Consider the following 27,358-nt stretch of genomic DNA (forward strand, 5'->3'; position numbering starts at 1 on the left):
TCAGGGCGAACACGAAATTTCTAATATGAAGTACTCACTGACGATCCAAAGACGTTTCAGTATGTACGCGTCGGTACCACCGGGGCAGTGCCTAAGTATTGTAAAGTGAAGGACGACAGTTTGAGCCTCACGGGAAGTATTTCATTGGCTTCCCACGAGTGCGTAATGCACAGCGTGGCTGTTGCTAGGAAACGGCCTTATTTGCCGTTGGCTAATATCTAGTTTTCTTTGCATCATTGTGAAAATGTTCCTATTACTAAATACAGTTTTGCTAGTTACAGTTCAAACTGGAAACGACGGAAGAATGCGGTCCAACGCGCCACATTGGTTCCCGAAAGGGAGGGTGCATTTCCTACGCCACGTCTGACATTGCGTCTTAAATTTTCTAAAACTGACATAATTCCATCCTACCGAAAAAAGAAACAGGTTTCGCAGCGAGGTTCTTTGAGATATTGCTAGAGATTGAAGTCTCTGGAGCTCTTTCCTCGCACGTCAGATTGGCCGAGCGGTCTAAGGCGCCAGATTTAAGCTCTGGTTCCCGTAAGGGAGCGTGGGTGCGAACCACACATCTGACAATGCATTTTAAACATTCTGAAACTAACATACTCCCTTGATCTTTCAGAACAAGTAAATTATGCAGAAACACGCCATGCAGATTTAACTAGAGACGACAGTGACAGCCCGAGCGGTCGAAAAGAAATAGCGGAACATACTTTTCCTGCGTCGAGGTGTAGCTCTTCTCACGGACGTCTCCGTTGTTGTTGTGCTGTGGCCCTGGGTTCCAAGCGACAGCGAGAAAACCTCAACAGCAACGCATACGTGTTTAAATGAATCGAAAGGCCTTAATAAAGATAGATGAAACGGTGGCTCAGGTGCTGGAGTTCTGAAGCGGCCGTATTGCGTGGGCAGTAAGCTCACTAAGTTAGTGTGTCATGCTAACAACGGGAAGGCTATGGGTTAGATCCCACCAAGGGCTATTCCATATTGCTTCCCTAAAAGGCAGCGCGAGAGACTGCCAGGCAAATCCCAAGTGATCTGTACAAGGACTAGGATGTCCGCGCGTCTGGAAACGTTCTCGCCGACTTGTGTGCCACGCTGACGACACGGGTTCTCGTCCGATCACCGAAGTTAAGCAGCGTTTTTACGTGCTTAGTACACGGCTCGGTGGCTAACTAAGAAGTCTGCGTGCTGTTGGATTCTTTAATTTTGCCTTTTCCCTTAGTTTTCGGTGTTGCTGCGAGGTAATGATACGGTCCAGCACGCTGACCCCTCTCTTGCCTCTCGGGACGCAAATTCGCGAACCTGCGGCCACAGTCAAATGAAAGGGTCCGTTGTGCGTTTGTCGAGTTGGTCTCTCCCAGTCGTTTCTAGCGCCTGTCCTCTACATATACGCCCATTTGCAAGCGTCAGCTTTCGCGTCAGCCGAGCAAAGTCGAGACAAGTCGACACATGGGGACACACGATGCTGTGAATTGCAATCCGTACTAGCCTACGCGGAGCGGGACGAGTGGCGAAGGAAAACCATTCGTAACACGACAGTTCGGAAATTCGACGATCGCGAGCGTTGGAAACACTCTCCTGAGTAAAGAAGACAACTTCCGTGCGGTGTCCGGGTTTCGAACCCGGGTCAGCTACTTGGGAAGCAATCATGCTGACCGACACACCACCACCGCCTTCTGCTACGCGCTGCTTGCGCCGTGATGTGTCGCCTTCCCTCCTGGCGCCAGAGGCCGAAGGCAATCTCGCTGTAGGCGCTCAACGCCGAGTGGAAGGCGAGCACATCTGAACCCGTTTTCCTGGTGCTGCTAGGGCCATATACTGAAACTGAGCGCAGAACTAACTTTTACTGAAGAATCTGCCCTTTAATGCACATCAGGGCGAACACGAAATTTCTAATATGAAGTACTCACTGACGATCCAAAGACGTTTCAGTATGTACGCGTCGGTACCACCGGGGCAGTGCCTAAGTATTGTAAAGTGAAGGACGACAGTTTGAGCCTCACGGGAAGTATTTCATTGGCTTCCCACGAGTGCGTAATGCACAGCGTGGCTGTTGCTAGGAAACGGCCTTATTTGCCGTTGGCTAATATCTAGTTTTCTTTGCATCATTGTGAAAATGTTCCTATTACTAAATACAGTTTTGCTAGTTACAGTTCAAACTGGAAACGACGGAAGAATGCGGTCCAACGCGCCACATTGGTTCCCGAAAGGGAGGGTGCATTTCCTACGCCACGTCTGACATTGCGTCTTAAATTTTCTAAAACTGACATAATTCCATCCTACCGAAAAAAGAAACAGGTTTCGCAGCGAGGTTCTTTGAGATATTGCTAGAGATTGAAGTCTCTGGAGCTCTTTCCTCGCACGTCAGATTGGCCGAGCGGTCTAAGGCGCCAGATTTAAGCTCTGGTTCCCGTAAGGGAGCGTGGGTGCGAACCACACATCTGACAATGCATTTTAAACATTCTGAAACTAACATACTCCCTTGATCTTTCAGAACAAGTAAATTATGCAGAAACACGCCATGCAGATTTAACTAGAGACGACAGTGACAGCCCGAGCGGTCGAAAAGAAATAGCGGAACATACTTTTCCTGCGTCGAGGTGTAGCTCTTCTCACGGACGTCTCCGTTGTTGTTGTGCTGTGGCCCTGGGTTCCAAGCGACAGCGAGAAAACCTCAACAGCAACGCATACGTGTTTAAATGAATCGAAAGGCCTTAATAAAGATAGATGAAACGGTGGCTCAGGTGCTGGAGTTCTGAAGCGGCCGTATTGCGTGGGCAGTAAGCTCACTAAGTTAGTGTGTCATGCTAACAACGGGAAGGCTATGGGTTAGATCCCACCAAGGGCTATTCCATATTGCTTCCCTAAAAGGCAGCGCGAGAGACTGCCAGGCAAATCCCAAGTGATCTGTACAAGGACTAGGATGTCCGCGCGTCTGGAAACGTTCTCGCCGACTTGTGTGCCACGCTGACGACACGGGTTCTCGTCCGATCACCGAAGTTAAGCAGCGTTTTTACGTGCTTAGTACACGGCTCGGTGGCTAACTAAGAAGTCTGCGTGCTGTTGGATTCTTTAATTTTGCCTTTTCCCTTAGTTTTCGGTGTTGCTGCGAGGTAATGATACGGTCCAGCACGCTGACCCCTCTCTTGCCTCTCGGGACGCAAATTCGCGAACCTGCGGCCACAGTCAAATGAAAGGGTCCGTTGTGCGTTTGTCGAGTTGGTCTCTCCCAGTCGTTTCTAGCGCCTGTCCTCTACATATACGCCCATTTGCAAGCGTCAGCTTTCGCGTCAGCCGAGCAAAGTCGAGACAAGTCGACACATGGGGACACACGATGCTGTGAATTGCAATCCGTACTAGCCTACGCGGAGCGGGACGAGTGGCGAAGGAAAACCATTCGTAACACGACAGTTCGGAAATTCGACGATCGCGAGCGTTGGAAACACTCTCCTGAGTAAAGAAGACAACTTCCGTGCGGTGTCCGGGTTTCGAACCCGGGTCAGCTACTTGGGAAGCAATCATGCTGACCGACACACCACCACCGCCTTCTGCTACGCGCTGCTTGCGCCGTGATGTGTCGCCTTCCCTCCTGGCGCCAGAGGCCGAAGGCAATCTCGCTGTAGGCGCTCAACGCCGAGTGGAAGGCGAGCACATCTGAACCCGTTTTCCTGGTGCTGCTAGGGCCATATACTGAAACTGAGCGCAGAACTAACTTTTACTGAAGAATCTGCCCTTTAATGCACATCAGGGCGAACACGAAATTTCTAATATGAAGTACTCACTGACGATCCAAAGACGTTTCAGTATGTACGCGTCGGTACCACCGGGGCAGTGCCTAAGTATTGTAAAGTGAAGGACGACAGTTTGAGCCTCACGGGAAGTATTTCATTGGCTTCCCACGAGTGCGTAATGCACAGCGTGGCTGTTGCTAGGAAACGGCCTTATTTGCCGTTGGCTAATATCTAGTTTTCTTTGCATCATTGTGAAAATGTTCCTATTACTAAATACAGTTTTGCTAGTTACAGTTCAAACTGGAAACGACGGAAGAATGCGGTCCAACGCGCCACATTGGTTCCCGAAAGGGAGGGTGCATTTCCTACGCCACGTCTGACATTGCGTCTTAAATTTTCTAAAACTGACATAATTCCATCCTACCGAAAAAAGAAACAGGTTTCGCAGCGAGGTTCTTTGAGATATTGCTAGAGATTGAAGTCTCTGGAGCTCTTTCCTCGCACGTCAGATTGGCCGAGCGGTCTAAGGCGCCAGATTTAAGCTCTGGTTCCCGTAAGGGAGCGTGGGTGCGAACCACACATCTGACAATGCATTTTAAACATTCTGAAACTAACATACTCCCTTGATCTTTCAGAACAAGTAAATTATGCAGAAACACGCCATGCAGATTTAACTAGAGACGACAGTGACAGCCCGAGCGGTCGAAAAGAAATAGCGGAACATACTTTTCCTGCGTCGAGGTGTAGCTCTTCTCACGGACGTCTCCGTTGTTGTTGTGCTGTGGCCCTGGGTTCCAAGCGACAGCGAGAAAACCTCAACAGCAACGCATACGTGTTTAAATGAATCGAAAGGCCTTAATAAAGATAGATGAAACGGTGGCTCAGGTGCTGGAGTTCTGAAGCGGCCGTATTGCGTGGGCAGTAAGCTCACTAAGTTAGTGTGTCATGCTAACAACGGGAAGGCTATGGGTTAGATCCCACCAAGGGCTATTCCATATTGCTTCCCTAAAAGGCAGCGCGAGAGACTGCCAGGCAAATCCCAAGTGATCTGTACAAGGACTAGGATGTCCGCACGTCTGGAAACGTTCTCGCCGACTTGTGTGCCACGCTGACGACACGGGTTCTCGTCCGATCACCGAAGTTAAGCAGCGTTTTTACGTGCTTAGTACACGGCTCGGTGGCTAACTAAGAAGTCTGCGTGCTGTTGGATTCTTTAATTTTGCCTTTTCCCTTAGTTTTCGGTGTTGCTGCGAGGTAATGATACGGTCCAGCACGCTGACCCCTCTCTTGCCTTTCGGGACGCAAATTCGCGAACCTGCGGCCACAGTCAAATGAAAGGGTCCGTTGTGCGTTTGTCGAGTTGGTCTCTCCCAGTCGTTTCTAGCGCCTGTCCTCTACATATACGCCCATTTGCAAGCGTCAGCTTTCGCGTCAGCCGAGCAAAGTCGAGACAAGTCGACACATGGGGACACACGATGCTGTGAATTGCAATCCGTACTAGCCTACGCGGAGCGGGACGAGTGGCGAAGGAAAACCATTCGTAACACGACAGTTCGGAAATTCGACGATCGCGAGCGTTGGAAACACTCTCCTGAGTAAAGAAGACAACTTCCGTGCGGTGTCCGGGTTTCGAACCCGGGTCAGCTACTTGGGAAGCAATCATGCTGACCGACACACCACCACCGCCTTCTGCTACGCGCTGCTTGCGCCGTGATGTGTCGCCTTCCCTCCTGGCGCCAGAGGCCGAAGGCAATCTCGCTGTAGGCGCTCAACGCCGAGTGGAAGGCGAGCACATCTGAACCCGTTTTCCTGGTGCTGCTAGGGCCATATACTGAAACTGAGCGCAGAACTAACTTTTACTGAAGAATCTGCCCTTTAATGCACATCAGGGCGAACACGAAATTTCTAATATGAAGTACTCACTGACGATCCAAAGACGTTTCAGTATGTACGCGTCGGTACCACCGGGGCAGTGCCTAAGTATTGTAAAGTGAAGGACGACAGTTTGAGCCTCACGGGAAGTATTTCATTGGCTTCCCACGAGTGCGTAATGCACAGCGTGGCTGTTGCTAGGAAACGGCCTTATTTGCCGTTGGCTAATATCTAGTTTTCTTTGCATCATTGTGAAAATGTTCCTATTACTAAATACAGTTTTGCTAGTTACAGTTCAAACTGGAAACGACGGAAGAATGCGGTCCAACGCGCCACATTGGTTCCCGAAAGGGAGGGTGCATTTCCTACGCCACGTCTGACATTGCGTCTTAAATTTTCTAAAACTGACATAATTCCATCCTACCGAAAAAAAAAACAGGTTTCGCAGCGAGGTTCTTTGAGATATTGCTAGAGATTGAAGTCTCTGGAGCTCTTTCCTCGCACGTAAGATTGGCCGAGCGGTCTAAGGCGCCAGATTTAAGCTCTGGTTCCCGTAAGGGAGCGTGGGTGCGAACCACACATCTGACAATGCATTTTAAACATTCTGAAACTAACATACTCCCTTGATCTTTCAGAACAAGTAAATTATGCAGAAACACGCCATGCAGATTTAACTAGAGACGACAGTGACAGCCCGAGCGGTCGAAAAGAAATAGCGGAACATACTTTTCCTGCGTCGAGGTGTAGCTCTTCTCACGGACGTCTCCGTTGTTGTTGTGCTGTGGCCCTGGGTTCCAAGCGACAGCGAGAAAACCTCAACAGCAACGCATACGTGTTTAAATGAATCGAAAGGCCTTAATAAAGATAGATGAAACGGTGGCTCAGGTGCTGGAGTTCTGAAGCGGCCGTATTGCGTGGGCAGTAAGCTCACTAAGTTAGTGTGTCATGCTAACAACGGGAAGGCTATGGGTTAGATCCCACCAAGGGCTATTCCATATTGCTTCCCTAAAAGGCAGCGCGAGAGACTGCCAGGCAAATCCCAAGTGATCTGTACAAGGACTAGGATGTCCGCACGTCTGGAAACGTTCTCGCCGACTTGTGTGCCACGCTGACGACACGGGTTCTCGTCCGATCACCGAAGTTAAGCAGCGTTTTTACGTGCTTAGTACACGGCTCGGTGGCTAACTAAGAAGTCTGCGTGCTGTTGGATTCTTTAATTTTGCCTTTTCCCTTAGTTTTCGGTGTTGCTGCGAGGTAATGATACGGTCCAGCACGCTGACCCCTCTCTTGCCTCTCGGGACGCAAATTCGCGAACCTGCGGCCACAGTCAAATGAAAGGGTCCGTTGTGCGTTTGTCGAGTTGGTCTCTCCCAGTCGTTTCTAGCGCCTGTCCTCTACATATACGCCCATTTGCAAGCGTCAGCTTTCGCGTCAGCCGAGCAAAGTCGAGACAAGTCGACACATGGGGACACACGATGCTGTGAATTGCAATCCGTACTAGCCTACGCGGAGCGGGACGAGTGGCGAAGGAAAACCATTCGTAACACGACAGTTCGGAAATTCGACGATCGCGAGCGTTGGAAACACTCTCCTGAGTAAAGAAGACAACTTCCGTGCGGTGTCCGGGTTTCGAACCCGGGTCAGCTACTTGGGAAGCAATCATGCTGACCGACACACCACCACCGCCTTCTGCTACGCGCTGCTTGCGCCGTGATGTGTCGCCTTCCCTCCTGGCGCCAGAGGCCGAAGGCAATCTCGCTGTAGGCGCTCAACGCCGAGTGGAAGGCGAGCACATCTGAACCCGTTTTCCTGGTGCTGCTAGGGCCATATACTGAAACTGAGCGCAGAACTAACTTTTACTGAAGAATCTGCCCTTTAATGCACATCAGGGCGAACACGAAATTTCTAATATGAAGTACTCACTGACGATCCAAAGACGTTTCAGTATGTACGCGTCGGTACCACCGGGGCAGTGCCTAAGTATTGTAAAGTGAAGGACGACAGTTTGAGCCTCACGGGAAGTATTTCATTGGCTTCCCACGAGTGCGTAATGCACAGCGTGGCTGTTGCTAGGAAACGGCCTTATTTGCCGTTGGCTAATATCTAGTTTTCTTTGCATCATTGTGAAAATGTTCCTATTACTAAATACAGTTTTGCTAGTTACAGTTCAAACTGGAAACGACGGAAGAATGCGGTCCAACGCGCCACATTGGTTCCCGAAAGGGAGGGTGCATTTCCTACGCCACGTCTGACATTGCGTCTTAAATTTTCTAAAACTGACATAATTCCATCCTACCGAAAAAAGAAACAGGTTTCGCAGCGAGGTTCTTTGAGATATTGCTAGAGATTGAAGTCTCTGGAGCTCTTTCCTCGCACGTCAGATTGGCCGAGCGGTCTAAGGCGCCAGATTTAAGCTCTGGTTCCCGTAAGGGAGCGTGGGTGCGAACCACACATCTGACAATGCATTTTAAACATTCTGAAACTAACATACTCCCTTGATCTTTCAGAACAAGTAAATTATGCAGAAACACGCCATGCAGATTTAACTAGAGACGACAGTGACAGCCCGAGCGGTCGAAAAGAAATAGCGGAACATACTTTTCCTGCGTCGAGGTGTAGCTCTTCTCACGGACGTCTCCGTTGTTGTTGTGCTGTGGCCCTGGGTTCCAAGCGACAGCGAGAAAACCTCAACAGCAACGCATACGTGTTTAAATGAATCGAAAGGCCTTAATAAAGATAGATGAAACGGTGGCTCAGGTGCTGGAGTTCTGAAGCGGCCGTATTGCGTGGGCAGTAAGCTCACTAAGTTAGTGTGTCATGCTAACAACGGGAAGGCTATGGGTTAGATCCCACCAAGGGCTATTCCATATTGCTTCCCTAAAAGGCAGCGCGAGAGACTGCCAGGCAAATCCCAAGTGATCTGTACAAGGACTAGGATGTCCGCACGTCTGGAAACGTTCTCGCCGACTTGTGTGCCACGCTGACGACACGGGTTCTCGTCCGATCACCGAAGTTAAGCAGCGTTTTTACGTGCTTAGTACACGGCTCGGTGGCTAACTAAGAAGTCTGCGTGCTGTTGGATTCTTTAATTTTGCCTTTTCCCTTAGTTTTCGGTGTTGCTGCGAGGTAATGATACGGTCCAGCACGCTGACCCCTCTCTTGCCTCTCGGGACGCAAATTCGCGAACCTGCGGCCACAGTCAAATGAAAGGGTCCGTTGTGCGTTTGTCGAGTTGGTCTCTCCCAGTCGTTTCTAGCGCCTGTCCTCTACATATACGCCCATTTGCAAGCGTCAGCTTTCGCGTCAGCCGAGCAAAGTCGAGACAAGTCGACACATGGGGACACACGATGCTGTGAATTGCAATCCGTACTAGCCTACGCGGAGCGGGACGAGTGGCGAAGGAAAACCATTCGTAACACGACAGTTCGGAAATTCGACGATCGCGAGCGTTGGAAACACTCTCCTGAGTAAAGAAGACAACTTCCGTGCGGTGTCCGGGTTTCGAACCCGGGTCAGCTACTTGGGAAGCAATCATGCTGACCGACACACCACCACCGCCTTCTGCTACGCGCTGCTTGCGCCGTGATGTGTCGCCTTCCCTCCTGGCGCCAGAGGCCGAAGGCAATCTCGCTGTAGGCGCTCAACGCCGAGTGGAAGGCGAGCACATCTGAACCCGTTTTCCTGGTGCTGCTAGGGCCATATACTGAAACTGAGCGCAGAACTAACTTTTACTGAAGAATCTGCCCTTTAATGCACATCAGGGCGAACACGAAATTTCTAATATGAAGTACTCACTGACGATCCAAAGACGTTTCAGTATGTACGCGTCGGTACCACCGGGGCAGTGCCTAAGTATTGTAAAGTGAAGGACGACAGTTTGAGCCTCACGGGAAGTATTTCATTGGCTTCCCACGAGTGCGTAATGCACAGCGTGGCTGTTGCTAGGAAACGGCCTTATTTGCCGTTGGCTAATATCTAGTTTTCTTTGCATCATTGTGAAAATGTTCCTATTACTAAATACAGTTTTGCTAGTTACAGTTCAAACTGGAAACGACGGAAGAATGCGGTCCAACGCGCCACATTGGTTCCCGAAAGGGAGGGTGCATTTCCTACGCCACGTCTGACATTGCGTCTTAAATTTTCTAAAACTGACATAATTCCATCCTACCGAAAAAAGAAACAGGTTTCGCAGCGAGGTTCTTTGAGATATTGCTAGAGATTGAAGTCTCTGGAGCTCTTTCCTCGCACGTCAGATTGGCCGAGCGGTCTAAGGCGCCAGATTTAAGCTCTGGTTCCCGTAAGGGAGCGTGGGTGCGAACCACACATCTGACAATGCATTTTAAACATTCTGAAACTAACATACTCCCTTGATCTTTCAGAACAAGTAAATTATGCAGAAACACGCCATGCAGATTTAACTAGAGACGACAGTGACAGCCCGAGCGGTCGAAAAGAAATAGCGGAACATACTTTTCCTGCGTCGAGGTGTAGCTCTTCTCACGGACGTCTCCGTTGTTGTTGTGCTGTGGCCCTGGGTTCCAAGCGACAGCGAGAAAACCTCAACAGCAACGCATACGTGTTTAAATGAATCGAAAGGCCTTAATAAAGATAGATGAAACGGTGGCTCAGGTGCTGGAGTTCTGAAGCGGCCGTATTGCGTGGGCAGTAAGCTCACTAAGTTAGTGTGTCATGCTAACAACGGGAAGGCTATGGGTTAGATCCCACCAAGGGCTATTCCATATTGCTTCCCTAAAAGGCAGCGCGAGAGACTGCCAGGCAAATCCCAAGTGATCTGTACAAGGACTAGGATGTCCGCACGTCTGGAAACGTTCTCGCCGACTTGTGTGCCACGCTGACGACACGGGTTCTCGTCCGATCACCGAAGTTAAGCAGCGTTTTTACGTGCTTAGTACACGGCTCGGTGGCTAACTAAGAAGTCTGCGTGCTGTTGGATTCTTTAATTTTGCCTTTTCCCTTAGTTTTCGGTGTTGCTGCGAGGTAATGATACGGTCCAGCACGCTGACCCCTCTCTTGCCTCTCGGGACGCAAATTCGCGAACCTGCGGCCACAGTCAAATGAAAGGGTCCGTTGTGCGTTTGTCGAGTTGGTCTCTCCCAGTCGTTTCTAGCGCCTGTCCTCTACATATACGCCCATTTGCAAGCGTCAGCTTTCGCGTCAGCCGAGCAAAGTCGAGACAAGTCGACACATGGGGACACACGATGCTGTGAATTGCAATCCGTACTAGCCTACGCGGAGCGGGACGAGTGGCGAAGGAAAACCATTCGTAACACGACAGTTCGGAAATTCGACGATCGCGAGCGTTGGAAACACTCTCCTGAGTAAAGAAGACAACTTCCGTGCGGTGTCCGGGTTTCGAACCCGGGTCAGCTACTTGGGAAGCAATCATGCTGACCGACACACCACCACCGCCTTCTGCTACGCGCTGCTTGCGCCGTGATGTGTCGCCTTCCCTCCTGGCGCCAGAGGCCGAAGGCAATCTCGCTGTAGGCGCTCAACGCCGAGTGGAAGGCGAGCACATCTGAACCCGTTTTCCTGGTGCTGCTAGGGCCATATACTGAAACTGAGCGCAGAACTAACTTTTACTGAAGAATCTGCCCTTTAATGCACATCAGGGCGAACACGAAATTTCTAATATGAAGTACTCACTGACGATCCAAAGACGTTTCAGTATGTACGCGTCGGTACCACCGGGGCAGTGCCTAAGTATTGTAAAGTGAAGGACGACAGTTTGAGCCTCACGGGAAGTATTTCATTGGCTTCCCACGAGTGCGTAATGCACAGCGTGGCTGTTGCTAGGAAACGGCCTTATTTGCCGTTGGCTAATATCTAGTTTTCTTTGCATCATTGTGAAAATGTTCCTATTACTAAATACAGTTTTGCTAGTTACAGTTCAAACTGGAAACGACGGAAGAATGCGGTCCAACGCGCCACATTGGTTCCCGAAAGGGAGGGTGCATTTCCTACGCCACGTCTGACATTGCGTCTTAAATTTTCTAAAACTGACATAATTCCATCCTACCGAAAAAAGAAACAGGTTTCGCAGCGAGGTTCTTTGAGATATTGCTAGAGATTGAAGTCTCTGGAGCTCTTTCCTCGCACGTCAGATTGGCCGAGCGGTCTAAGGCGCCAGATTTAAGCTCTGGTTCCCGTAAGGGAGCGTGGGTGCGAACCACACATCTGACAATGCATTTTAAACATTCTGAAACTAACATACTCCCTTGATCTTTCAGAACAAGTAAATTATGCAGAAACACGCCATGCAGATTTAACTAGAGACGACAGTGACAGCCCGAGCGGTCGAAAAGAAATAGCGGAACATACTTTTCCTGCGTCGAGGTGTAGCTCTTCTCACGGACGTCTCCGTTGTTGTTGTGCTGTGGCCCTGGGTTCCAAGCGACAGCGAGAAAACCTCAACAGCAACGCATACGTGTTTAAATGAATCGAAAGGCCTTAATAAAGATAGATGAAACGGTGGCTCAGGTGCTGGAGTTCTGAAGCGGCCGTATTGCGTGGGCAGTAAGCTCACTAAGTTAGTGTGTCATGCTAACAACGGGAAGGCTATGGGTTAGATCCCACCAAGGGCTATTCCATATTGCTTCCCTAAAAGGCAGCGCGAGAGACTGCCAGGCAAATCCCAAGTGATCTGTACAAGGACTAGGATGTCCGCACGTCTGGAAACGTTCTCGCCGACTTGTGTGCCACGCTGACGACACGGGTTCTCGTCCGATCACCGAAGTTAAGCAGCGTTTTTACGTGCTTAGTACACGGCTCGGTGGCTAACTAAGAAGTCTGCGTGCTGTTGGATTCTTTAATTTTGCCTTTTCCCTTAGTTTTCGGTGTTGCTGCGAGGTAATGATACGGTCCAGCACGCTGACCCCTCTCTTGCCTCTCGGGACGCAAATTCGCGAACCTGCGGCCACAGTCAAATGAAAGGGTCCGTTGTGCGTTTGTCGAGTTGGTCTCTCCCAGTCGTTTCTAGCGCCTGTCCTCTACATATACGCCCATTTGCAAGCGTCAGCTTTCGCGTCAGCCGAGCAAAGTCGAGACAAGTCGACACATGGGGACACACGATGCTGTGAATTGCAATCCGTACTAGCCTACGCGGAGCGGGACGAGTGGCGAAGGAAAACCATTCGTAACACGACAGTTCGGAAATTCGACGATCGCGAGCGTTGGAAACACTCTCCTGAGTAAAGAAGACAACTTCCGTGCGGTGTCCGGGTTTCGAACCCGGGTCAGCTACTTGGGAAGCAATCATGCTGACCGACACACCACCACCGCCTTCTGCTACGCGCTGCTTGCGCCGTGATGTGTCGCCTTCCCTCCTGGCGCCAGAGGCCGAAGGCAATCTCGCTGTAGGCGCTCAACGCCGAGTGGAAGGCGAGCACATCTGAACCCGTTTTCCTGGTGCTGCTAGGGCCATATACTGAAACTGAGCGCAGAACTAACTTTTACTGAAGAATCTGCCCTTTAATGCACATCAGGGCGAACACGAAATTTCTAATATGAAGTACTCACTGACGATCCAAAGACGTTTCAGTATGTACGCGTCGGTACCACCGGGGCAGTGCCTAAGTATTGTAAAGTGAAGGACGACAGTTTGAGCCTCACGGGAAGTATTTCATTGGCTTCCCACGAGTGCGTAATGCACAGCGTGGCTGTTGCTAGGAAACGGCCTTATTTGCCGTTGGCTAATATCTAGTTTTCTTTGCATCATTGTGAAAATGTTCCTATTACTAAATACAGTTTTGCTAGTTACAGTTCAAACTGGAAACGACGGAAGAATGCGGTCCAACGCGCCACATTGGTTCCCGAAAGGGAGGGTGCATTTCCTACGCCACGTCTGACATTGCGTCTTAAATTTTCTAAAACTGACATAATTCCATCCTACCGAAAAAAAAAACAGGTTTCGCAGCGAGGTTCTTTGAGATATTGCTAGAGATTGAAGTCTCTGGAGCTCTTTCCTCGCACGTAAGATTGGCCGAGCGGTCTAAGGCGCCAGATTTAAGCTCTGGTTCCCGTAAGGGAGCGTGGGTGCGAACCACACATCTGACAATGCATTTTAAACATTCTGAAACTAACATACTCCCTTGATCTTTCAGAACAAGTAAATTATGCAGAAACACGCCATGCAGATTTAACTAGAGACGACAGTGACAGCCCGAGCGGTCGAAAAGAAATAGCGGAACATACTTTTCCTGCGTCGAGGTGTAGCTCTTCTCACGGACGTCTCCGTTGTTGTTGTGCTGTGGCCCTGGGTTCCAAGCGACAGCGAGAAAACCTCAACAGCAACGCATACGTGTTTAAATGAATCGAAAGGCCTTAATAAAGATAGATGAAACGGTGGCTCAGGTGCTGGAGTTCTGAAGCGGCCGTATTGCGTGGGCAGTAAGCTCACTAAGTTAGTGTGTCATGCTAACAACGGGAAGGCTATGGGTTAGATCCCACCAAGGGCTATTCCATATTGCTTCCCTAAAAGGCAGCGCGAGAGACTGCCAGGCAAATCCCAAGTGATCTGTACAAGGACTAGGATGTCCGCACGTCTGGAAACGTTCTCGCCGACTTGTGTGCCACGCTGACGACACGGGTTCTCGTCCGATCACCGAAGTTAAGCAGCGTTTTTACGTGCTTAGTACACGGCTCGGTGGCTAACTAAGAAGTCTGCGTGCTGTTGGATTCTTTAATTTTGCCTTTTCCCTTAGTTTTCGGTGTTGCTGCGAGGTAATGATACGGTCCAGCACGCTGACCCCTCTCTTGCCTCTCGGGACGCAAATTCGCGAACCTGCGGCCACAGTCAAATGAAAGGGTCCGTTGTGCGTTTGTCGAGTTGGTCTCTCCCAGTCGTTTCTAGCGCCTGTCCTCTACATATACGCCCATTTGCAAGCGTCAGCTTTCGCGTCAGCCGAGCAAAGTCGAGACAAGTCGACACATGGGGACACACGATGCTGTGAATTGCAATCCGTACTAGCCTACGCGGAGCGGGACGAGTGGCGAAGGAAAACCATTCGTAACACGACAGTTCGGAAATTCGACGATCGCGAGCGTTGGAAACACTCTCCTGAGTAAAGAAGACAACTTCCGTGCGGTGTCCGGGTTTCGAACCCGGGTCAGCTACTTGGGAAGCAATCATGCTGACCGACACACCACCACCGCCTTCTGCTACGCGCTGCTTGCGCCGTGATGTGTCGCCTTCCCTCCTGGCGCCAGAGGCCGAAGGCAATCTCGCTGTAGGCGCTCAACGCCGAGTGGAAGGCGAGCACATCTGAACCCGTTTTCCTGGTGCTGCTAGGGCCATATACTGAAACTGAGCGCAGAACTAACTTTTACTGAAGAATCTGCCCTTTAATGCACATCAGGGCGAACACGAAATTTCTAATATGAAGTACTCACTGACGATCCAAAGACGTTTCAGTATGTACGCGTCGGTACCACCGGGGCAGTGCCTAAGTATTGTAAAGTGAAGGACGACAGTTTGAGCCTCACGGGAAGTATTTCATTGGCTTCCCACGAGTGCGTAATGCACAGCGTGGCTGTTGCTAGGAAACGGCCTTATTTGCCGTTGGCTAATATCTAGTTTTCTTTGCATCATTGTGAAAATGTTCCTATTACTAAATACAGTTTTGCTAGTTACAGTTCAAACTGGAAACGACGGAAGAATGCGGTCCAACGCGCCACATTGGTTCCCGAAAGGGAGGGTGCATTTCCTACGCCACGTCTGACATTGCGTCTTAAATTTTCTAAAACTGACATAATTCCATCCTACCGAAAAAAAAAACAGGTTTCGCAGCGAGGTTCTTTGAGATATTGCTAGAGATTGAAGTCTCTGGAGCTCTTTCCTCGCACGTAAGATTGGCCGAGCGGTCTAAGGCGCCAGATTTAAGCTCTGGTTCCCGTAAGGGAGCGTGGGTGCGAACCACACATCTGACAATGCATTTTAAACATTCTGAAACTAACATACTCCCTTGATCTTTCAGAACAAGTAAATTATGCAGAAACACGCCATGCAGATTTAACTAGAGACGACAGTGACAGCCCGAGCGGTCGAAAAGAAATAGCGGAACATACTTTTCCTGCGTCGAGGTGTAGCTCTTCTCACGGACGTCTCCGTTGTTGTTGTGCTGTGGCCCTGGGTTCCAAGCGACAGCGAGAAAACCTCAACAGCAACGCATACGTGTTTAAATGAATCGAAAGGCCTTAATAAAGATAGATGAAACGGTGGCTCAGGTGCTGGAGTTCTGAAGCGGCCGTATTGCGTGGGCAGTAAGCTCACTAAGTTAGTGTGTCATGCTAACAACGGGAAGGCTATGGGTTAGATCCCACCAAGGGCTATTCCATATTGCTTCCCTAAAAGGCAGCGCGAGAGACTGCCAGGCAAATCCCAAGTGATCTGTACAAGGACTAGGATGTCCGCACGTCTGGAAACGTTCTCGCCGACTTGTGTGCCACGCTGACGACACGGGTTCTCGTCCGATCACCGAAGTTAAGCAGCGTTTTTACGTGCTTAGTACACGGCTCGGTGGCTAACTAAGAAGTCTGCGTGCTGTTGGATTCTTTAATTTTGCCTTTTCCCTTAGTTTTCGGTGTTGCTGCGAGGTAATGATACGGTCCAGCACGCTGACCCCTCTCTTGCCTCTCGGGACGCAAATTCGCGAACCTGCGGCCACAGTCAAATGAAAGGGTCCGTTGTGCGTTTGTCGAGTTGGTCTCTCCCAGTCGTTTCTAGCGCCTGTCCTCTACATATACGCCCATTTGCAAGCGTCAGCTTTCGCGTCAGCCGAGCAAAGTCGAGACAAGTCGACACATGGGGACACACGATGCTGTGAATTGCAATCCGTACTAGCCTACGCGGAGCGGGACGAGTGGCGAAGGAAAACCATTCGTAACACGACAGTTCGGAAATTCGACGATCGCGAGCGTTGGAAACACTCTCCTGAGTAAAGAAGACAACTTCCGTGCGGTGTCCGGGTTTCGAACCCGGGTCAGCTACTTGGGAAGCAATCATGCTGACCGACACACCACCACCGCCTTCTGCTACGCGCTGCTTGCGCCGTGATGTGTCGCCTTCCCTCCTGGCGCCAGAGGCCGAAGGCAATCTCGCTGTAGGCGCTCAACGCCGAGTGGAAGGCGAGCACATCTGAACCCGTTTTCCTGGTGCTGCTAGGGCCATATACTGAAACTGAGCGCAGAACTAACTTTTACTGAAGAATCTGCCCTTTAATGCACATCAGGGCGAACACGAAATTTCTAATATGAAGTACTCACTGACGATCCAAAGACGTTTCAGTATGTACGCGTCGGTACCACCGGGGCAGTGCCTAAGTATTGTAAAGTGAAGGACGACAGTTTGAGCCTCACGGGAAGTATTTCATTGGCTTCCCACGAGTGCGTAATGCACAGCGTGGCTGTTGCTAGGAAACGGCCTTATTTGCCGTTGGCTAATATCTAGTTTTCTTTGCATCATTGTGAAAATGTTCCTATTACTAAATACAGTTTTGCTAGTTACAGTTCAAACTGGAAACGACGGAAGAATGCTGTCCAACGCGCCACATTGGTTCCCGAAAGGGAGGGTGCATTTCCTACGCCACGTCTGACATTGCGTCTTAAATTTTCTAAAACTGACATAATTCCATCCTACCGAAAAAAGAAACAGGTTTCGCAGCGAGGTTCTTTGAGATATTGCTAGAGATTGAAGTCTCTGGAGCTCTTTCCTCGCACGTCAGATTGGCCGAGCGGTCTAAGGCGCCAGATTTAAGCTCTGGTTCCCGTAAGGGAGCGTGGGTGCGAACCACACATCTGACAATGCATTTTAAACATTCTGAAACTAACATACTCCCTTGATCTTTCAGAACAAGTAAATTATGCAGAAACACGCCATGCAGATTTAACTAGAGACGACAGTGACAGCCCGAGCGGTCGAAAAGAAATAGCGGAACATACTTTTCCTGCGTCGAGGTGTAGCTCTTCTCACGGACGTCTCCGTTGTTGTTGTGCTGTGGCCCTGGGTTCCAAGCGACAGCGAGAAAACCTCAACAGCAACGCATACGTGTTTAAATGAATCGAAAGGCCTTAATAAAGATAGATGAAACGGTGGCTCAGGTGCTGGAGTTCTGAAGCGGCCGTATTGCGTGGGCAGTAAGCTCACTAAGTTAGTGTGTCATGCTAACAACGGGAAGGCTATGGGTTAGATCCCACCAAGGGCTATTCCATATTGCTTCCCTAAAAGGCAGCGCGAGAGACTGCCAGGCAAATCCCAAGTGATCTGTACAAGGACTAGGATGTCCGCACGTCTGGAAACGTTCTCGCCGACTTGTGTGCCACGCTGACGACACGGGTTCTCGTCCGATCACCGAAGTTAAGCAGCGTTTTTACGTGCTTAGTACACGGCTCGGTGGCTAACTAAGAAGTCTGCGTGCTGTTGGATTCTTTAATTTTGCCTTTTCCCTTAGTTTTCGGTGTTGCTGCGAGGTAATGATACGGTCCAGCACGCTGACCCCTCTCTTGCCTCTCGGGACGCAAATTCGCGAACCTGCGGCCACAGTCAAATGAAAGGGTCCGTTGTGCGTTTGTCGAGTTGGTCTCTCCCAGTCGTTTCTAGCGCCTGTCCTCTACATATACGCCCATTTGCAAGCGTCAGCTTTCGCGTCAGCCGAGCAAAGTCGAGACAAGTCGACACATGGGGACACACGATGCTGTGAATTGCAATCCGTACTAGCCTAGGCGGAGCGGGACGAGTGGCGAAGGAAAACCATTCGTAACACGACAGTTCGGAAATTCGACGATCGCGAGCGTTGGAAACACTCTCCTGAGTAAAGAAGACAACTTCCGTGCGGTGTCCGGGTTTCGAACCCGGGTCAGCTACTTGGGAAGCAATCATGCTGACCGACACACCACCACCGCCTTCTGCTACGCGCTGCTTGCGCCGTGATGTGTCGCCTTCCCTCCTGGCGCCAGAGGCCGAAGGCAATCTCGCTGTAGGCGCTCAACGCCGAGTGGAAGGCGAGCACATCTGAACCCGTTTTCCTGGTGCTGCTAGGGCCATATACTGAAACTGAGCGCAGAACTAACTTTTACTGAAGAATCTGCCCTTTAATGCACATCAGGGCGAACACGAAATTTCTAATATGAAGTACTCACTGACGATCCAAAGACGTTTCAGTATGTACGCGTCGGTACCACCGGGGCAGTGCCTAAGTATTGTAAAGTGAAGGACGACAGTTTGAGCCTCACGGGAAGTATTTCATTGGCTTCCCACGAGTGCGTAATGCACAGCGTGGCTGTTGCTAGGAAACGGCCTTATTTGCCGTTGGCTAATATCTAGTTTTCTTTGCATCATTGTGAAAATGTTCCTATTACTAAATACAGTTTTGCTAGTTACAGTTCAAACTGGAAACGACGGAAGAATGCGGTCCAACGCGCCACATTGGTTCCCGAAAGGGAGGGTGCATTTCCTACGCCACGTCTGACATTGCGTCTTAAATTTTCTAAAACTGACATAATTCCATCCTACCGAAAAAAGAAACAGGTTTCGCAGCGAGGTTCTTTGAGATATTGCTAGAGATTGAAGTCTCTGGAGCTCTTTCCTCGCACGTCAGATTGGCCGAGCGGTCTAAGGCGCCAGATTTAAGCTCTGGTTCCCGTAAGGGAGCGTGGGTGCGAACCACACATCTGACAATGCATTTTAAACATTCTGAAACTAACATACTCCCTTGATCTTTCAGAACAAGTAAATTATGCAGAAACACGCCATGCAGATTTAACTAGAGACGACAGTGACAGCCCGAGCGGTCGAAAAGAAATAGCGGAACATACTTTTCCTGCGTCGAGGTGTAGCTCTTCTCACGGACGTCTCCGTTGTTGTTGTGCTGTGGCCCTGGGTTCCAAGCGACAGCGAGAAAACCTCAACAGCAACGCATACGTGTTTAAATGAATCGAAAGGCCTTAATAAAGATAGATGAAACGGTGGCTCAGGTGCTGGAGTTCTGAAGCGGCCGTATTGCGTGGGCAGTAAGCTCACTAAGTTAGTGTGTCATGCTAACAACGGGAAGGCTATGGGTTAGATCCCACCAAGGGCTATTCCATATTGCTTCCCTAAAAGGCAGCGCGAGAGACTGCCAGGCAAATCCCAAGTGATCTGTACAAGGACTAGGATGTCCGCACGTCTGGAAACGTTCTCGCCGACTTGTGTGCCACGCTGACGACACGGGTTCTCGTCCGATCACCGAAGTTAAGCAGCGTTTTTACGTGCTTAGTACACGGCTCGGTGGCTAACTAAGAAGTCTGCGTGCTGTTGGATTCTTTAATTTTGCCTTTTCCCTTAGTTTTCGGTGTTGCTGCGAGGTAATGATACGGTACAGCACGCTGACCCCTCTCTTGCCTCTCGGGACGCAAATTCGGGAACCTGCGGCCACAGTCAAATGAAAGGGTCCGTTGTGCGTTTGTCGAGTTGGTCTCTCCCAGTCGTTTCTAGCGCCTGTCCTCTACATATACGCCCATTTGCAAGCGTCAGCTTTCGCGTCAGCCGAGCAAAGTCGAGACAAGTCGACACATGGGGACACACGATGCTGTGAATTGCAATCCGTACTAGCCTAGGCGGAGCGGGACGAGTGGCGAAGGAAAACAATTCGTAACACGACAGTTCGGAAATTCGACGATCGCGAGCGTTGGAAACACTCTCCTGAGTAAAGAAGACAACTTCCGTGCGGTGTCCGGGTTTCGAACCCGGGTCAGCTACTTGGGAAGCAATCATGCTGACCGACACACCACCACCGCCTTCTGCTACGCGCTGCTTGCGCCGTGATGTGTCGCCTTCCCTCCTGGCGCCAGAGGCCGAAGGCAATCTCGCTGTAGGCGCTCAACGCCGAGTGGAAGGCGAGCACATCTGAACCCGTTTTCCTGGTGCTGCTAGGGCCATATACTGAAACTGAGCGCAGAACTAACTTTTACTGAAGAATCTGCCCTTTAATGCACATCAGGGCGAACACGAAATTTCTAATATGAAGTACTCACTGACGATCCAAAGACGTTTCAGTATGTACGCGTCGGTACCACCGGGGCAGTGCCTAAGTATTGTAAAGTGAAGGACGACAGTTTGAGCCTCACGGGAAGTATTTCATTGGCTTCCCACGAGTGCGTAATGCACAGCGTGGCTGTTGCTAGGAAACGGCCTTATTTGCCGTTGGCTAATATCTAGTTTTCTTTGCATCATTGTGAAAATGTTCCTATTACTAAATACAGTTTTGCTAGTTACAGTTCAAACTGGAAACGACGGAAGAATGCGGTCCAACGCGCCACATTGGTTCCCGAAAGGGAGGGTGCATTTCCTACGCCACGTCTGACATTGCGTCTTAAATTTTCTAAAACTGACATAATTCCATCCTACCGAAAAAAGAAACAGGTTTCGCAGCGAGGTTCTTTGAGATATTGCTAGAGATTGAAGTCTCTGGAGCTCTTTCCTCGCACGTCAGATTGGCCGAGCGGTCTAAGGCGCCAGATTTAAGCTCTGGTTCCCGTAAGGGAGCGTGGGTGCGAACCACACATTTGACAATGCATTTTAAACATTCTGAAACTAACATACTCCCTTGATCTTTCAGAACAAGTAAATTATGCAGAAACACGCCATGCAGATTTAACTAGAGACGACAGTGACAGCCCGAGCGGTCGAAAAGAAATAGCGGAACATACTTTTCCTGCGTCGAGGTGTAGCTCTTCTCACGGACGTCTCCGTTGTTGTTGTGCTGTGGCCCTGGGTTCCAAGCGACAGCGAGAAAACCTCAACAGCAACGCATACGTGTTTAAATGAATCGAAAGGCCTTAATAAAGATAGATGAAACGGTGGCTCAGGTGCTGGAGTTCTGAAGCGGCCGTATTGCGTGGGCAGTAAGCTCACTAAGTTAGTGTGTCATGCTAACAACGGGAAGGCTATGGGTTAGATCCCACCAAGGGCTATTCCATATTGCTTCCCTAAAAGGCAGCGCGAGAGACTGCCAGGCAAATCCCAAGTGATCTGTACAAGGACTAGGATGTCCGCACGTCTGGAAACGTTCTCGCCGACTTGTGTGCCACGCTGACGACACGGGTTCTCGTCCGATCACCGAAGTTAAGCAGCGTTTTTACGTGCTTAGTACACGGCTCGGTGGCTAACTAAGAAGTCTGCGTGCTGTTGGATTCTTTAATTTTGCCTTTTCCCTTAGTTTTCGGTGTTGCTGCGAGGTAATGATACGGTCCAGCACGCTGACCCCTCTCTTGCCTCTCGGGACGCAAATTCGCGAACCTGCGGCCACAGTCAAATGAAAGGGTCCGTTGTGCGTTTGTCGAGTTGGTCTCTCCCAGTCGTTTCTAGCGCCTGTCCTCTACATATACGCCCATTTGCAAGCGTCAGCTTTCGCGTCAGCCGAGCAAAGTCGAGACAAGTCGACACATGGGGACACACGATGCTGTGAATTGCAATCCGTACTAGCCTAGGCGGAGCGGGACGAGTGGCGAAGGAAAACCATTCGTAACACGACAGTTCGGAAATTCGACGATCGCGAGCGTTGGAAACACTCTCCTGAGTAAAGAAGACAACTTCCGTGCGGTGTCCGGGTTTCGAACCCGGGTCAGCTACTTGGGAAGCAATCATGCTGACCGACACACCACCACCGCCTTCTGCTACGCGCTGCTTGCGCCGTGATGTGTCGCCTTCCCTCCTGGCGCCAGAGGCCGAAGGCAATCTCGCTGTAGGCGCTCAACGCCGAGTGGAAGGCGAGCACATCTGAACCCGTTTTCCTGGTGCTGCTAGGGCCATATACTGAAACTGAGCGCAGAACTAACTTTTACTGAAGAATCTGCCCTTTAATGCACATCAGGGCGAACACGAAATTTCTAATATGAAGTACTCACTGACGATCCAAAGACGTTTCAGTATGTACGCGTCGGTACCACCGGGGCAGTGCCTAAGTATTGTAAAGTGAAGGACGACAGTTTGAGCCTCACGGGAAGTATTTCATTGGCTTCCCACGAGTGCGTAATGCACAGCGTGGCTGTTGCTAGGAAACGGCCTTATTTGCCGTTGGCTAATATCTAGTTTTCTTTGCATCATTGTGAAAATGTTCCTATTACTAAATACAGTTTTGCTAGTTACAGTTCAAACTGGAAACGACGGAAGAATGCGGTCCAACGCGCCACATTGGTTCCCGAAAGGGAGGGTGCATTTCCTACGCCACGTCTGACATTGCGTCTTAAATTTTCTAAAACTGACATAATTCCATCCTACCGAAAAAAGAAACAGGTTTCGCAGCGAGGTTCTTTGAGATATTGCTAGAGATTGAAGTCTCTGGAGCTCTTTCCTCGCACGTCAGATTGGCCGAGCGGTCTAAGGCGCCAGATTTAAGCTCTGGTTCCCGTAAGGGAGCGTGGGTGCGAACCACACATCTGACAATGCATTTTAAACATTCTGAAACTAACATACTCCCTTGATCTTTCAGAACAAGTAAATTATGCAGAAACACGCCATGCAGATTTAACTAGAGACGACAGTGACAGCCCGAGCGGTCGAAAAGAAATAGCGGAACATACTTTTCCTGCGTCGAGGTGTAGCTCTTCTCACGGACGTCTCCGTTGTTGTTGTGCTGTGGCCCTGGGTTCCAAGCGACAGCGAGAAAACCTCAACAGCAACGCATACGTGTTTAAATGAATCGAAAGGCCTTAATAAAGATAGATGAAACGGTGGCTCAGGTGCTGGAGTTCTGAAGCGGCCGTATTGCGTGGGCAGTAAGCTCACTAAGTTAGTGTGTCATGCTAACAACGGGAAGGCTATGGGTTAGATCCCACCAAGGGCTATTCCATATTGCTTCCCTAAAAGGCAGCGCGAGAGACTGCCAGGCAAATCCCAAGTGATCTGTACAAGGACTAGGATGTCCGCACGTCTGGAAACGTTCTCGCCGACTTGTGTGCCACGCTGACGACACGGGTTCTCGTCCGATCACCGAAGTTAAGCAGCGTTTTTACGTGCTTAGTACACGGCTCGGTGGCTAACTAAGAAGTCTGCGTGCTGTTGGATTCTTTAATTTTGCCTTTTCCCTTAGTTTTCGGTGTTGCTGCGAGGTAATGATACGGTACAGCACGCTGACCCCTCTCTTGCCTCTCGGGACGCAAATTCGGGAACCTGCGGCCACAGTCAAATGAAAGGGTCCGTTGTGCGTTTGTCGAGTTGGTCTCTCCCAGTCGTTTCTAGCGCCTGTCCTCTACATATACGCCCATTTGCAAGCGTCAGCTTTCGCGTCAGCCGAGCAAAGTCGAGACAAGTCGACACATGGGGACACACGATGCTGTGAATTGCAATCCGTACTAGCCTAGGCGGAGCGGGACGAGTGGCGAAGGAAAACAATTCGTAACACGACAGTTCGGAAATTCGACGATCGCGAGCGTTGGAAACACTCTCCTGAGTAAAGAAGACAACTTCCGTGCGGTGTCCGGGTTTCGAACCCGGGTCAGCTACTTGGGAAGCAATCATGCTGACCGACACACCACCACCGCCTTCTGCTACGCGCTGCTTGCGCCGTGATGTGTCGCCTTCCCTCCTGGCGCCAGAGGCCGAAGGCAATCTCGCTGTAGGCGCTCAACGCCGAGTGGAAGGCGAGCACATCTGAACCCGTTTTCCTGGTGCTGCTAGGGCCATATACTGAAACTGAGCGCAGAACTAACTTTTACTGAAGAATCTGCCCTTTAATGCACATCAGGGCGAACACGAAATTTCTAATATGAAGTACTCACTGACGATCCAAAGACGTTTCAGTATGTACGCGTCGGTACCACCGGGGCAGTGCCTAAGTATTGTAAAGTGAAGGACGACAGTTTGAGCCTCACGGGAAGTATTTCATTGGCTTCCCACGAGTGCGTAATGCACAGCGTGGCTGTTGCTAGGAAACGGCCTTATTTGCCGTTGGCTAATATCTAGTTTTCTTTGCATCATTGTGAAAATGTTCCTATTACTAAATACAGTTTTGCTAGTTACAGTTCAAACTGGAAACGACGGAAGAATGCGGTCCAACGCGCCACATTGGTTCCCGAAAGGGAGGGTGCATTTCCTACGCCACGTCTGACATTGCGTCTTAAATTTTCTAAAACTGACATAATTCCATCCTACCGAAAAAAGAAACAGGTTTCGCAGCGAGGTTCTTTGAGATATTGCTAGAGATTGAAGTCTCTGGAGCTCTTTCCTCGCACGTCAGATTGGCCGAGCGGTCTAAGGCGCCAGATTTAAGCTCTGGTTCCCGTAAGGGAGCGTGGGTGCGAACCACACATTTGACAATGCATTTTAAACATTCTGAAACTAACATACTCCCTTGATCTTTCAGAACAAGTAAATTATGCAGAAACACGCCATGCAGATTTAACTAGAGACGACAGTGACAGCCCGAGCGGTCGAAAAGAAATAGCGGAACATACTTTTCCTGCGTCGAGGTGTAGCTCTTCTCACGGACGTCTCCGTTGTTGTTGTGCTGTGGCCCTGGGTTCCAAGCGACAGCGAGAAAACCTCAACAGCAACGCATACGTGTTTAAATGAATCGAAAGGCCTTAATAAAGATAGATGAAACGGTGGCTCAGGTGCTGGAGTTCTGAAGCGGCCGTATTGCGTGGGCAGTAAGCTCACTAAGTTAGTGTGTCATGCTAACAACGGGAAGGCTATGGGTTAGATCCCACCAAGGGCTATTCCATATTGCTTCCCTAAAAGGCAGCGCGAGAGACTGCCAGGCAAATCCCAAGTGATCTGTACAAGGACTAGGATGTCCGCACGTCTGGAAACGTTCTCGCCGACTTGTGTGCCACGCTGGCGACACGGGTTCTCGTCCGATCACCGAAGTTAAGCAGCGTTTTTACGTGCTTAGTACACGGCTCGGTGGCTAACTAAGAAGTCTGCGTGCTGTTGGATTCTTTAATTTTGCCTTTTCCCTTAGTTTTCGGTGTTGCTGCGAGGTAATGATACGGTCCAGCACGCCTACCCCTCTCTTGCCTCTCGGGACGCAAATTCGCGAACCTGCGGCCACAGTCAAATGAAAGGGTCCGTTGTGCGTTTGTCGAGTTGGTCTCTCCCAGTCGTTTCTAGCGCCTATCCTCTACATATACGCCCATTTGCAAGCGTCAGCTTTCGCGTCAGCCGAGCAAAGTCGAGACAAGTCGACACATGGGGACACACGATGCTGTGAATTGCAATCCGTACTAGCCTAGGCGGAGCGGGACGAGTGGCGAAGGAAAACCATTCGTAACACGACAGTTCGGAAATTCGACGATCGCGAGCGTTGGAAACACTCTCCTGAGTAAAGAAGACAACTTCCGTGCGGTGTCCGGGTTTCGAACCCGGGTCAGCTACTTGGGAAGCAATCATGCTGACCGACACACCACCACCGCCTTCTGCTACGCGCTGCTTGCGCCGTGATGTGTCGCCTTCCCTCCTGGCGCCAGAGGCCGAAGGCAATCTCGCTGTAGGCGCTCAACGCCGAGTGGAAGGCGAGCACATCTGAACCCGTTTTCCTGGTGCTGCTAGGGCCATATACTGAAACTGAGCGCAGAACTAACTTTTACTGAAGAATCTGCCCTTTAATGCACATCAGGGCGAACACGAAATTTCTAATATGAAGTACTCACTGACGATCCAAAGACGTTTCAGTATGTACGCGTCGGTACCACCGGGGCAGTGCCTAAGTATTGTAAAGTGAAGGACGACAGTTTGAGCCTCACGGGAAGTATTTCATTGGCTTCCCACGAGTGCGTAATGCACAGCGTGGCTGTTGCTAGGAAACGGCCTTATTTGCCGTTGGCTAATATCTAGTTTTCTTTGCATCATTGTGAAAATGTTCCTATTACTAAATACAGTTTTGCTAGTTACAGTTCAAACTGGAAACGACGGAAGAATGCGGTCCAACGCGCCACATTGGTTCCCGAAAGGGAGGGTGCATTTCCTACGCCACGTCTGACATTGCGTCTTAAATTTTCTAAAACTGACATAATTCCATCCTACCGAAAAAAGAAACAGGTTTCGCAGCGAGGTTCTTTGAGATATTGCTAGAGATTGAAGTCTCTGGAGCTCTTTCCTCGCACGTCAGATTGGCCGAGCGGTCTAAGGCGCCAGATTTAAGCTCTGGTTCCCGTAAGGGAGCGTGGGTGCGAACCACACATCTGACAATGCATTTTAAACATTCTGAAACTAACATACTCCCTTGATCTTTCAGAACAAGTAAATTATGCAGAAACACGCCATGCAGATTTAACTAGAGACGACAGTGACAGCCCGAGCGGTCGAAAAGAAATAGCGGAACATACTTTTCCTGCGTCGAGGTGTAGCTCTTCTCACGGACGTCTCCGTTGTTGTTGTGCTGTGGCCCTGGGTTCCAAGCGACAGCGAGAAAACCTCAACAGCAACGCATACGTGTTTAAATGAATCGAAAGGCCTTAATAAAGATAGATGAAACGGTGGCTCAGGTGCTGGAGTTCTGAAGCGGCCGTATTGCGTGGGCAGTAAGCTCACTAAGTTAGTGTGTCATGCTAACAACGGGAAGGCTATGGGTTAGATCCCACCAAGGGCTATTCCATATTGCTTCCCTAAAAGGCAGCGCGAGAGACTGCCAGGCAAATCCCAAGTGATCTGTACAAGGACTAGGATGTCCGCACGTCTGGAAACGTTCTCGCCGACTTGTGTGCCACGCTGACGACACGGGTTCTCGTCCGATCACCGAAGTTAAGCAGCGTTTTTACGTGCT

The 27,358-nt window shown here is 50.1% G+C and overlaps 12 non-coding genes across 12 annotated transcripts; all 12 read left to right on the top strand.

The window, feature by feature from the left end:
• Positions 1–491: 491 nt before the first annotated feature.
• Positions 492–575, top strand: Trnal-uaa. The gene has a single exon. It is a non-coding gene; the product is annotated as a tRNA-Leu (tRNA).
• Positions 576–2,363: 1,788 nt separating this feature from the next.
• On the top strand, positions 2,364–2,447 carry Trnal-uaa. Its single transcript has one exon. It is a non-coding gene; the product is annotated as a tRNA-Leu (tRNA).
• A 1,788-nt stretch (positions 2,448–4,235) lies between these two features.
• On the top strand, positions 4,236–4,319 carry Trnal-uaa. The gene has a single exon. It is a non-coding gene; the product is annotated as a tRNA-Leu (tRNA).
• Positions 4,320–7,979: 3,660 nt separating this feature from the next.
• Positions 7,980–8,063, top strand: Trnal-uaa. The gene has a single exon. It is a non-coding gene; the product is annotated as a tRNA-Leu (tRNA).
• A 1,788-nt stretch (positions 8,064–9,851) lies between these two features.
• Positions 9,852–9,935, top strand: Trnal-uaa. Its single transcript has one exon. It is a non-coding gene; the product is annotated as a tRNA-Leu (tRNA).
• Positions 9,936–11,723: 1,788 nt separating this feature from the next.
• Positions 11,724–11,807, top strand: Trnal-uaa. The gene has a single exon. It is a non-coding gene; the product is annotated as a tRNA-Leu (tRNA).
• A 5,532-nt stretch (positions 11,808–17,339) lies between these two features.
• On the top strand, positions 17,340–17,423 carry Trnal-uaa. Its single transcript has one exon. It is a non-coding gene; the product is annotated as a tRNA-Leu (tRNA).
• A 1,788-nt stretch (positions 17,424–19,211) lies between these two features.
• On the top strand, positions 19,212–19,295 carry Trnal-uaa. Its single transcript has one exon. It is a non-coding gene; the product is annotated as a tRNA-Leu (tRNA).
• Positions 19,296–21,083: 1,788 nt separating this feature from the next.
• On the top strand, positions 21,084–21,167 carry Trnal-uaa. The gene has a single exon. It is a non-coding gene; the product is annotated as a tRNA-Leu (tRNA).
• Positions 21,168–22,955: 1,788 nt separating this feature from the next.
• Trnal-uaa lies at positions 22,956–23,039 on the top strand. The gene has a single exon. It is a non-coding gene; the product is annotated as a tRNA-Leu (tRNA).
• A 1,788-nt stretch (positions 23,040–24,827) lies between these two features.
• Positions 24,828–24,911, top strand: Trnal-uaa. The gene has a single exon. It is a non-coding gene; the product is annotated as a tRNA-Leu (tRNA).
• A 1,788-nt stretch (positions 24,912–26,699) lies between these two features.
• On the top strand, positions 26,700–26,783 carry Trnal-uaa. The gene has a single exon. It is a non-coding gene; the product is annotated as a tRNA-Leu (tRNA).
• Positions 26,784–27,358: the final 575 nt, after the last annotated feature.

The sequence above is a fragment of the Schistocerca americana genome, chromosome 7 (genome assembly GCF_021461395.2).
Source record: "Schistocerca americana isolate TAMUIC-IGC-003095 chromosome 7, iqSchAmer2.1, whole genome shotgun sequence".
Taxonomy (NCBI): domain Eukaryota; kingdom Metazoa; phylum Arthropoda; class Insecta; order Orthoptera; family Acrididae; genus Schistocerca; species Schistocerca americana.